Source organism: Eretmochelys imbricata, chromosome 14, assembly GCF_965152235.1.
Source record: "Eretmochelys imbricata isolate rEreImb1 chromosome 14, rEreImb1.hap1, whole genome shotgun sequence".
Classification (NCBI taxonomy): Eukaryota; Metazoa; Chordata; order Testudines; family Cheloniidae; genus Eretmochelys; species Eretmochelys imbricata.
In genome coordinates, this window is record NC_135585.1 from 36,033,613 (window position 1) to 36,045,817 (window position 12,205).

A 12,205-nucleotide genomic window follows, 5' to 3' on the forward strand; every position below is an offset into this window, starting at 1 on the left:
AATTGTTATTACCCTGATTATGGGAACTGTGCTTGGAACTGTACGTGGCCTTTTGTTATGATGGAGGGATTCACCATCAACTAAGTAGCACTCGCTAGGCAAGGGTCATGGGTTCCAAAACTGTGTGACTGGAGAGAGGCTGGGGACAAGTATTAATACTTGGTGGCATGGGCCCCTTGGTGAGGGCCTTCCATGCTAATTGCACTTCCTCCTCTTTCCACTGTGGAATATCAGAGCTAATTTTGATTTCATTAGAAGTCTAGTTATAGGCTGCTGAGCTCACTTTGGGCTGACAGTGCACCGGCACTGGGGCTCCCCTACTACAAGCTGAATTCACCTAAGAGCTGAAATCACTGAGTGTTGTGTTAAGTAGTGGGGGAGCCTGAAGATATATTGTGGAGCAGTTTGCGGCACGGCTGGTGAAGCAGTTCGACGCGGAGCAGTGTGTGGCTGGCAGGAGCTGCTTGTGGGTCGTGGAGCTGAGCGAAGGAGTTCGTGGGGCAGCTGGCGGAGCGGAGCGCAGCTGAGCGAAGGAGTTTGTGGGGCGGCTGGCGGAGCGGAGCGCCGCTATGGAGCTATGGGGCGGTCAGCTTCAGATCATGTAAGGTGCCTCTTACCCCCGTCCCATTTCCACCCAGGTTGGGAGGTAAAGCTCCTCAGATAAACTTTTGAACTCTGGGGCTGCCCTGACCAGGGACAGAGACTTTTGGGGCATTGGACTTTTGGGACTTTGGGTGATTTGGGGTTGCTGGACTCAAGAACCAAAGGGAAAAGGGCATGCCCCAATTTGCCTGGGGTGGGTTTTTTTTTGCTCATGGGTTGTGTTATGAATCCTGTTGGTGGTGTTTCCCCAACATAATGCCACATTGTTTCTCTCTGTTATTAAAAGGCTTTTGCTACACTCAGGCTATGTGCTTGCGAGAGGGGAAGTATTGCCTCTTGGAGGCGCCCAGCGGGGGTGGTATATATTTGTCCCAGGTCACTGGGTGGGGGCTCGAGCCGGTTTGCATTGTGTTATTGGAATGGATCCCCTAGATATTGAACCCGGCCCTTGTTGCTGCCAACTCTGACGGGCAGAAGGGTTACATACACATCGGGGTGGTTTGTTCTTCAACCTCAAGAAGGATCCTTTAAAATACAGCCAGCTCTCCTAGACTCCTTTCCCCTTCATGTTATTCTCCCAGGGGATCCTCGCCATCCGTTCCCTGAGGGAGTCAAAGTCTGCTTTTCTGAAGTCCAGGGTCCATATTCTGCTGCTCTCCTTTCTTCCTTGTGTCAGGATCCTGAACTCAACCATCTCATGGTCACTGCCTCCCAGGTTCCCATCCATTTGTGCTTCCCCTACTAATTCTTCCTGGTTTGTGAGCATAAGGTCAAGAAGAGCTCTGCCCCTAGTTGATTCCTCCAACACTTGCACCAGGAAATTGTCCCCTACACTTTCCAAAAACTTCCTGGATTGTGTGTGCATGAGCCTTAGTGGTATCTCCCATAGCAAGTGCATTTGTAAAAATGCTCATGGTTATCTGCTGGAAGCTGTTGGGTTTAACCTATATATCTCTGATGGTTTTAATATTGGTGCATTGAGACTACCTCTCATTCTGTGTGATACAACCATAGGTGAGATCTGCTGAGGCCTTTGAGATAACAACACCACAGTTTTAGCACTGGGGTGCTGATGAAAGAGAATTTTCATTGGCGGGACCATCAGTGAAGGGACTCAATCTATTCCTTAGTCCAACAGAACCTGAATGCATTGAGCTGTGGGGCATGGTGCAAAGCTTATCTCATATCCCAGGCTTCTCATAAATGGGATTATGGGCATAGTGGGGCAGCGGGGGGAGAACTGTTCTGATATGGGAACCAGGCCAGTTGTATTTTTGTTCATTGTTTATATATGCACCCGGAGTTGTAAGCCTAACAGGCGATGTCTCTGTGCAGGAGTGAGTGAATTAGAGTACATTTCCTGTTCTTTGTGGCCTCTCAGCATGGTTTTATGTGGCAATGAAGTAGTGGTCCTGGCTATGATTTTTATGTGGGTTTTGCAGGTTCGTGCTTCACCAGCTTATGTATAGAGCAGGCAATTTTGCAAACAGTTATGTTGCTGGAGTGTGAAATTCAGGCAACCATTAATGATGCTCTAGGATTGAGTCCTGCTCCCACTGAAGTCAACAGCATAATCCCTAGAGGGTCAAATCCTGCCCTTTCCTCCATGGATGTAGAAGGGACACCTGGGAACAGAATCAATCAGCCCTGTTGAATAGGGGATAGGATATGGAGAGCCATGCCGGGTGTGTGCAGACCTTAGCTCTGCTCAGCAGTAGCTCCCTATGTGTGCTAAAAGGGAAAAGAAGCAATGGGCTAAGGGTGTGCCTGAGGATCCTCTTTTATGTGGATCCTTCTGCTCCCCACTGTCACACTCAGAGGGCGAGCTATGCTTTAGATGCCTTTGCAGTATCTCTTGAGTACACCCCTTCAAGTGACAGATCTAGGCCTGTCTTTTTCTCAGGGTAGAATTCTGCAGTTCACTCTGCTATTAGACTGGGTTTCTTACTGCAGTCCCCTTGTTTCCCAACCATGATAATTCCACACATCCAGCTGTATTTTGAACCTTCAATAACTATCCCTTTGGGAGCTTGTCATCAGTGTCTGATTCAAGCTTCTTCCCAACAAACACATTTGTTCATTAATCCAAAGGTACATAGCAATGAGAGAACAGGGTTTAAAAATCACAAAAAGCCTATATGCATTTCGCTTTACCTAACTTAGCCTTTCCTTGACGGTTTAAGTAGGTTCCACTTAACCCCGTCACTGGGCTGGGTGAGATGCGTTCCCCTGTAACTACTGCTCCTTGGACATCCCAGACAGCATCTCTCCCCTCTTAAGTCTCAGGTTATCTTTTTAACCATTCTAAAGTCTCTTTGCATTGTGTTTCTGACTAAAGATCTCCTGGGGTTTTGAGCAGGGCGCCAAATTCACTTATGCACGTCTCCAGAGGGTACTGGAGGTGCTCTTCACAGAATGGATTGCTGGTATGGGCCCTCTGAACACCAGGAAATTGAATTCTATCTACTAGTGTTGTGTGTGGTTCCTTCAGGATTATCAACAAACTCACAGAGCTAGACAGAGATACTAATTTTTTGAATGTTTTGTATATATAATGTCCATGTTCTTCACAGCCACCCTCAGAGGAATGAAGTGTTTTTGGACCATTGTGGCTAGTGCGTTTTCAGAGCTGCAATAATAGAAAGGTCCAGCAGCTACTTCATAGCCTGAGTATGGAAAACTCTTTTGCCCCAGTCTCAGGGCCAGCTCCAGGCACCAGTGTTCCAAGCTGGTGCTTGGGGCAGCAGAGTTTCCGCCGCGGCGGCTATTCGGCAGCAGCTCCTCAGTCCCGCCGTCTGCAGTGGCAATTTGGCGGCAGCTTCTCCCCTTTGCCATCTGTGGCAGCAGTTTTTTTCACTGCTTGCGGCGGCAAAAACTTTAGAGCCGGCCCTGCCCAGTCTGCCATGGAGCTAGCTAGCATCCAGCCCAGCTACTGGGACGAAGGATTTGGGAACAAAGTCAGATGTGCCACTTACTGCTAGACTCTCAGAATCTGACCCCATGAGTTAAGTTCCTTTGAAAACTAAAATGAATATGGGATGTTCCCCTATCTCCTCTGAGGAAACCCTACCAAGCAGAATCACTTGGTTCAAAAACAAACATAAAAACTCTGATGTGCATGTTCACTATCACAACTGGACACAAACGCTTATACGAGTGCACATATTAAAACAAAAATTAAATTCAAGTACAAGTAATCTCTACTTTAGTTTACTTGAGTTTGTATTTGAAAAGAGAATTTATAAACTCAAATTACTTGCAAATTTTGAGAGAACCCTTGTCAAGGGCATGCGTAATAGAAACATTGGCCTGCCACTGCCCAGGAATGACTGGCATTGAGCCTAACTCATTATTTTATCAAGGATCTGGCAGTCAATCAATAGGAAATTATCTGTTCTGTATTGACGTAAATCATAGTTGGTTTCCCTTGAATGCTATGCCAAATCCTTGACAGAGTGAGTTATTGGGTGTTCTATGCCGGTTTTCTTTCTATATCAGTTCAACTACAAATTCTTCTTTGAATGCAATCAAATAGCAGTAGAATCCAAAACAGAACTATCTCATGGGAACACAGAAATTGCTATATCTAGTGCATCACCCTGCTTCCAGCTGAGGCCAATACCCGCTGCATCAGAGGTCTAGGAATTGCAGGGAGAAATGCACCTTTTCAGTTTTGCAATGTGATGCATAGGAAGGGGCAGAATTCATTGGACCTCCATATTTCACCCTGAAATAGAAGATTAATTATTATTGTTAACTCCTCTACAATTTGTCTGTAGCACCTGTAACCCCAGCATGTAAGTGCCTATCACCATAATATCTCATTTGGATCCACAAAGCATGATCCATGGGTGGTCTTCACAGTAATTATTACTCTTTGCTTCTCCACAGTTCTAGGGAAGCTCCTCTAGGTAGAGATTGCTTTGATTTAACCCCTTTCTCTCATGCTAGTGTTCACTGCATAGATGTAAAGGTTATTAAAGGTTACGAAATTATACAAGCCTCTTAAATGCTGTTAGTCCCACACTGCTCTGCTCAGTTGATCAAGCTTCAAAGGAAATGTAGCTCAACACTAAGCCTGCTCTGCTTTGAAGCTCTGCTACACAATCAACGGAGGGATGGAATTTTCTCTGAAGCCAGGCTAATACCAAGTGATGCCAGCAGATTTTCTTTCAAGCCCTGCTGTCGCTGTGCTGACCAGCACAGGATGGGGCCAGCACCAGCAGCCTGAGTTGCTTGTTCTGTGGAGCTCTGACTCTCTTCAGTTGAAAGGAGTGGGGTTGGCACTGGTGGCTATTCTGAAGTTCTGCTCAAGCCACTGCAGGATGAAAGAAGCGAGGAGGGAGAGAAAAATATGAGGGAGGAGACCACCAGAGAGAGGAGGAAGAGATGGGGGAAACGGAGAGGAGAGAAATGGGTGGGGAAGTATTTTTTAGAATTGTCATTTACAATTGCCTCACAAACATGAAGCATTTTCACGTGGTCCCTATCTGGTTACAGACAGTGGGCTAGATTCCCTAGATCGCTTGGCTGCTTTGCCTCACTGGAGCTGCTTGTACAAGCTGAAGCATACCTGGCCCTATATAGTTATCCCTGAAAGTATAAACTAAATTCCTGAGTTACACCAGCTTTACACTGAAGTAACTCTACTGACTTCAATGGAGTCCTGCATAAAACTGAACTAACACAGCAGTGAATCACTCCCTGATTTTTATTTACACACTTTTGGTATGATGATATTTTACATACCATTTGATTGAGATTTTTGGTGGATTAACAATCCATAAATTCATTATCAACAGTCAGAAATCACTTGTATTCTTTTTGCAATAAAACATGCTATGAATGCAATGGCACATTCTGGAATGTACTTTTGCTCAACCAATATTAGCGTACTTTGCATCTGTTGAGGCATGAGGCACACACCTAAAATTATATTATATTTACAAACTTACAAATACTTACATTATTAACCCACTAACAAACCCACACCCAGGGATAATTCCTTGCCATTCAAGGAGTATACATATTGAGATCCCAGCTGGACGGTTTATTGATTAAAAGCAAGTCAACTAAACCACTTGCAGATGTCTGTACTTTATGCGAAATAATTATTCAGATAGTTTCCCAGATTAAGTGGGGGGAAAACCAGCTCTTTTGCAAAATATCAATTTAGCAAAGAGGTTAAGATTACTACGTTATACACCCCATATTTGTAATATGTTTGTTGAGCTTCACAGATAGCAAAAACACAATGCTGCATAGTCCATTTTATCTTAAATGCTTGCTTCTCTTTGTCCTATTAGCTGGCAGCGTCAGTGCAGACCCACAGAGCATGTGTGATTGGCACAACTTTTACAAACTGGTGAGCCAGGCCTGAGGTTTTTTGAAATCAGTGTTCCTTCTCCTGGGTTCCCTGCCTGCCAGGGCTGACAAACCCCCGCTGCCAGATGGAAGCACAGAGGAGCGAAGTGACTTGCCCAAGGTCACCCCAGTGGCAGAGTCGAGAATCTTGAATCCCAATACTTCACACTCTTCACTGTACCATGCTGCCTTCTCTTGCCCCTCCCTATACACTCACATTTAATCTTAAATATCTTTCCTCGATGTTCATATTTCCCAAAGTTACTCTGGGGTTTAGGAATATGGTGATCACTGCTGCCTATTCTGAGCTCAAATAATGCTTTTAAAATCAGTCAGTTGAACTCTATTTTTCAATTTTTGCAAATTAAAAACATTGTTTTTAACTTTCTAGAGAGCACAAAAAACTCATGCCAGGAAAGTATGCCAGTGTACAAACGAATCAGCTACATGTTCTCATCAAAGAAGTTACCAAGTGTTCAGACGCAATAACACTAGAGTTTTGAGACTATATTAATCACAATGAAGTGTGATGATAACTACAGACAGTAGAATGAAAAGGACGAGTAAAAGCATGAAAAAGAACAGAAAAGGATTATGAAATACAAGAAAAATGAGATTCCTCACTACAAAATGTGGAACACATTTTCCCTTTCATTCTGCATGAGTAAAACTCCCAGGATAGAAGTTATTTAATTTTGAGAGGCTGGTTTATAATAATGACTGTTTAGGAGATGTAAAAGTTATTGTGAGGAAACCACAGAGCACAAGGAAGGAGTTGGAAGTGGGGTGAAGGGAGGGAGGGAGAAGGAAAGAGAAAAAAATATTAGATATTATAAAATCAGACTAAAGGAAACAGACACAACTCTGGAGGCAGGTTAGTGAGTGACGATCTGTTGAGGTGTGTATATATTCACAAAATAACAGTTACCAGTAATTTGTCTCTTGTCCAGAGACATCCTGCCAGAAGAGATACCCAGTCTTGGGTACTAAAATATTCCAGAGAAGTCTTTGAAACAATAAAAATGCAACACTACAAGAGGTACTGTAAGCAGCAACAGGAGGTAATAGAATGTAAAAACACACCTTCCACATAGTGTCAGTATCTCACTTTTATATGGAAAGAGATAATATGATTTTCAATGAGGTTTTAATGTCTTCACTGAAAGAAAGAGAGCCTCAAAAACAATACAAACACAGAGTAAAATAAAGCCATGTCCTATCCCCTATTGAAAACTACAGGAGAGGAAAAGTTGAATTACTCCTATTTCCTGAATCCTGCCACGAATGGATGGTTGTATGCTGACCAACGATTATCTGCTGAGTGTAAGCTGGTTAGAAAATAGATAAAACTTGCATTGGTTATGCAATTGGTTGGCGTTGATATTCAAAAATCAAACGTCAAGGGGGCAGAAAGAGAGAAGCAACAAGACAGGTACTAACAGGGGATGAAAGATAAAGTAAGCCCTGGCTACCGTCTTTTGCACCCTCCTGCTAAGTGTTAGTTGTTTTTTCCTGCCTCCTGCAGGGTGTAAATTATTCATTTTACACAACTCACGAAAGCCAGACCAGTGCAAGTTACATTCATTTATTATTTGCAACTGTTTTCTGACCAATTTACACCTTTATATCCAATGAATGCCACTATTTACACCACTGCATTGACCCCTCTCCTAAGGATGAGCCCAAGAAATGCTTTGTCAAGGTGTGCAGAGAACGCCAAATAGCTGTGTTATCAACCTCCTCGATAGGAACTGATCAGGGATTGGCCACAGAGGCCAACGTTCCTTGGATCACATGAGCCTTGAGATGGCCTTCAGGTTTCACATTTGGCAAGCTGTAGCAATGATAATGACTGTCTGATTTATTTTAGACCTGGTTTGCTTAGAAACAGCAAAAAACTAATGTTTTGGGGTCAAACAAAACCAAAAGCTGGGTGGATTTTCTGAAGGAATCAGACTCACTATCCATATTGTGTTCCTGGCTCACACCTGGTAGCTCTGGCAAATATGTGCTGCCAAATCCACACCCGTCCAGTGGTACTCAGACATGCACCAATGCCGAGTGCAGGTGCGGGCAGTGTTGGGCCAAGGCCTGTGCCAGCTAGGATTGCCAACTTCGTAATATTTAAAAACTGGACACTCAAGCAGGAGTGCTGGAACCCCCCCCACCTTCCCTGCCTCTTTCCTGCTGAGGCCCCGCCCCTGCCCTGCCCCCTGAGGCCCCTCCCCTCCATTTGCTCCTCTTTCCCCCTCCCTCTGTCATTCCCAACGTAGGTTGGGAGGGACTCACCTGCAGAGTGGGGGCTGGGAGCTGCAGCTGCCCGATGCAGGTAGGAGGTGGCCCTGGCTGAGTAGGGGCTGGTGCAGGTGGTGACTTGGCATCTCCCCACCTCTCCCACCTGCAGTGACCGGACTTTGGGTTTCAGATCAGGTCCCCTTTTTGGCCGGACTTTCCAATCAAAAGCCAGGCACCTGACCACCCTAGTGCCATCAGCTTCAACTCTGATGCATCCATACCCCAGACACCCCTTTTTCCCATCCACACAGAAATCAGTCTGACTTGGGTCAGCAAGCATGCAGGTCCTAGTACTCTGCTAGGGGGTGCGGGTTAAAACCTGAATCTCACTCAGGTCCAAGCCCTGGCATTTTACGGTGTGGATGCCGGTCAAGCCACAGATCCAAATCAGAAGGGCTGCATAGTGCAGAATGGATGCGTTAGCATTGCAGTGAGACCTGGGTCCAGGAATTGTAAACCTGGGTTTGCAGTGCAGTGTGGACACTCAAGCAGGAGCTTGGAAACACTGAGTCCACATGCCCTGGTCCCAAAGACCTAAGCAGAGTGTGCAGTTTAGACATAGTCTCAGAACCAAGCTCCAATCAGGCTAAGACAGCAATTGTGTTTTTTAACTCAGCTAAGCAAAATGGTGGAAGGAGGATAGCTGGATGTACTGTACTTCCAGCTGTTTCTTGGACTTCATATTATGACTGATTGGCACTGATGCATTTGGGGTCTGCACTGCTTACTCCCAGGTAACAAAGGAAGATAAGATGCTGTGTTTAGATTCAAGTGAGTTTTATTAATCCACTTGGAGGGATGATATTGGGGCCTCTGATGAGTTGGCATTAAGCACCCTCTGTTAGCATGTTGAAGCACGGAAGGCATTTTTGATTCATTGTGCTCCGTTCAACTTCTAACACAGCCCGCCAAGGAAATGCTTAAACATGCCAATCTGCTTATTCCCTACTTGCACTGCACATTCCTTCGTCATTTTCTGCAAACTTCTCAGTTCAGAAGTATAAAATAAACCCATCTGCCTGGTGGAATTCTTAACACTTACTTGAAAGAGACAGTGTTCAATGGAAAAAATACTTCATTTCAGAGATTGTCTGTATTCAGTAGATGCCCAAAATGTAATAAGAGCACATAGCAGCTAGCTCCACCTCAGTAATCAGAGCCAGTCGGCATGGCAACACCATCCTAGTTTGTATCTTAGGGTCCTGTATAACCCACCCAACACCACACACAGCGGCAATACTGGGATATTCATATGAGCACAACCTATCGATTACTACACAATCCCAAATAGCATTTCCTGAATGGAGCTTAACAAGCTCTCCTGCAGTTCAACACAAAATGCAGTATGGAAAAGGCTTCCTTTTTAAGGCCGCCCACTGCACCATTATATGCAATGTAGAGCTCCCTGAAGTTTTTAAACATTGAGAGAAAAGCACAATTTGGCAGGAAATGTGTGGTAAACACTGTCTTCCCATAAACTAAATGAATAATTCATAGGAAATAGGTTGTAGAAAAGTAATTTAAAAAGGCATTTTTTCAGCACCCGAGTATTCTGACTTAAGTAATGAATTATTTTGTTTGTATTACTTTAAATTACAGTGTTTGAGGACTGATGGGTTGAAATCAAATCTACTGCATCGAAATCAGTTTCCTTCGTGTGCATTTTTATGCTGAAATGAAGTATTTGCCAAAACAGGTTATTCCACCTCGTAACCTTCTTTTTATATTTTACTCACTCAAATGTTTCTCATTTTTAATATTATTTGTATGTTTTATCAAGCCTCCATTTTAATATATCATCTTCTTAATGGCAAATGGAAACCTTCATTTTCGCTCAACACAGAAAAAAAAAAAAGGCCAGTGTAGGAGTTTAAGCAATTAGAAAAAAATAGATTAGACCCTAGACCTCTTATCACCTAAACTAAGCATTTATCCAAACTGTCTTATACTATCTAGAAACACCAGACTAATTTTGGAAGGTTATATATGGTAAAGAAAATTAAAATAGGATCTAGCCCCTTTTTACTTCACTTCCCCTTTCCCTACTCTTCTTTTATGGGCTCTTCTGTTTTGGTATGGTCGCACTACTGCTAGCAGAAGTGTAAGGCTGCTTCCAGTGACCTGTGTTGAACTACATCCTATAGAGGCCTACTGCTCAGAGCAACTGGAAGTAAGGCGATCTGAGATTTAGTTTCAGCCCTGCCACTGACTTGCTGTGTGACCTTCAGCAAATCATTTACCATCTCTGTACTTCAGTGTCGCCCCTCCATGAAATTGGGTCAATAGTTACCTCTCTCAGAGGAAAAGTTGGGAGGGTTAGTTGTTTTGGTGAGGAAACCAAAAATGAAAAAAATCTAATGTCTTTAAAAGTCAGCCTAATCTAATCTGGAACTACAAATACTATTATGTACTGATTATAACTGTACGGTAGTTCCATAGCATCACTATAGGCAGAGAGGCAGAGTTAAGGTTACTGAGTGCCTTAACTGTGCATTTTCATACCTTGGATATCTTTTAAGTTTTACCTTAAATCTGAATTGCTAGGTTTCTAAAGCTTGATATTTGAGATAATTACAATGTTCCTGTAATGTTTTTGTTCTTAAATTACCAAGAAATACTCACCCTTAACTCTGGTTTTAGGTATTTTTCATCTGGGGAATTATTTCATATAGCATTCAATAGTGCTAGGTGTCTCCCAACACACAAGTCACGGTCCATGCCCCAGGAATCTTACAAACTAACATCACAAATGATATTAACAAGAGAGTGAGGTTGCGGTTGAGGAAGGAAGGCCAAGGGTTACAACATTAAGAGAATATATTTACTCAGCAAGGGCACAACATAGTGGAGTGATTTCTTGGTAAAAGAAATAAGAAGTCTTAGCTGGCTAACTTTCTGTTGGAGTTGCAGCAGAAGCCAGGTTTAGGAGGAACTTGAAAGAGAAGGGGTCATAGCTTTGAGGACCAGCTCAGGAAGGGAGTGCTGAAAACAAAGCGATAGTTGAGGGACAAGTAGACAAACAGGGTAACATCTTTAGCAGAGGTGAGAGAAAGACAAGTGCAGTTAAGGGGCAAAGTTATGCAGGGCCTTGAAGGTGACAAGAAGAAACTGGATGTTGATGCAGTGAAACTGGGGGAGCCAACGGAAGCAGTCAAAGAAATGATTAGATTGATGCAGCAGGAAAATTACTTTAGCAACGATGTTGTATATGGAAGACCAGAGAGGAGGAGGTTATTGTAACTGAGATAGGGGAAGTATTTCAGCTGTCTTGTCAGGAAAGAAAGGTCAGATCTTAGATACCAGGAAGGAAGAAATTATAGGGCTTGGAGGTGGCTGGGATGTGATGGACTAGGGAGAGGAAGGAGCCTCCCTGCTTCCCAGGTTACAGTCATGAATCACCGCAGGAGGGTGGATGGCATCACTGACCAAGAATGGAGAGAGAGGAGGTTCTGGGGAAAGGATCAGCAATTTGGTTTTTGCCATGTTAAATGGCTAATGAGATATCCGAGAGGAGACATCAGAGAGTCAGGCTGAGGTGAATCATGCTCACAAAGCTCTTTGAGTTCATCACATAAAAGACATTATAGTAGTGCAATGTTGTACTACAATGTGATGTACCCTTACTACCTCCTTCTGCACTATGCTTTTACAAACAGCAGAATACCTCACTGACCACAAAGTGGGAAAAGAATAATTAAATTTACTTAGATTTTTCAAATGTGCCTCTGCAGAGTGGAATGGAATTGTACACAGCCAATAAGAGCTTGGATTTTAACTTTAATTGGATTGGCTTTTCATTGCTTATACTGATAGGCAAGATCATGCTTAAGGCCTGGATATTTAAAAATACACACAATTTGTGCCAACAATTATGACAATTCATGTTACCCATGCTGGGAAGGTAGACATCTAACCAGCTTTCTGCTCCTGTATGTATCATGTG

General features: G+C 43.6%; 1 protein-coding gene across 1 annotated transcript in view; it reads right to left on the minus strand.

Moving 5' to 3' along the window:
* Nucleotides 1-12,205, minus strand: part of LOC144273988 (C-type lectin domain family 2 member D-like) — a 209,013-nt gene that overhangs the window by 126,679 nt on the left and 70,129 nt on the right. The gene's annotated exons all lie outside the window — the stretch shown is intronic.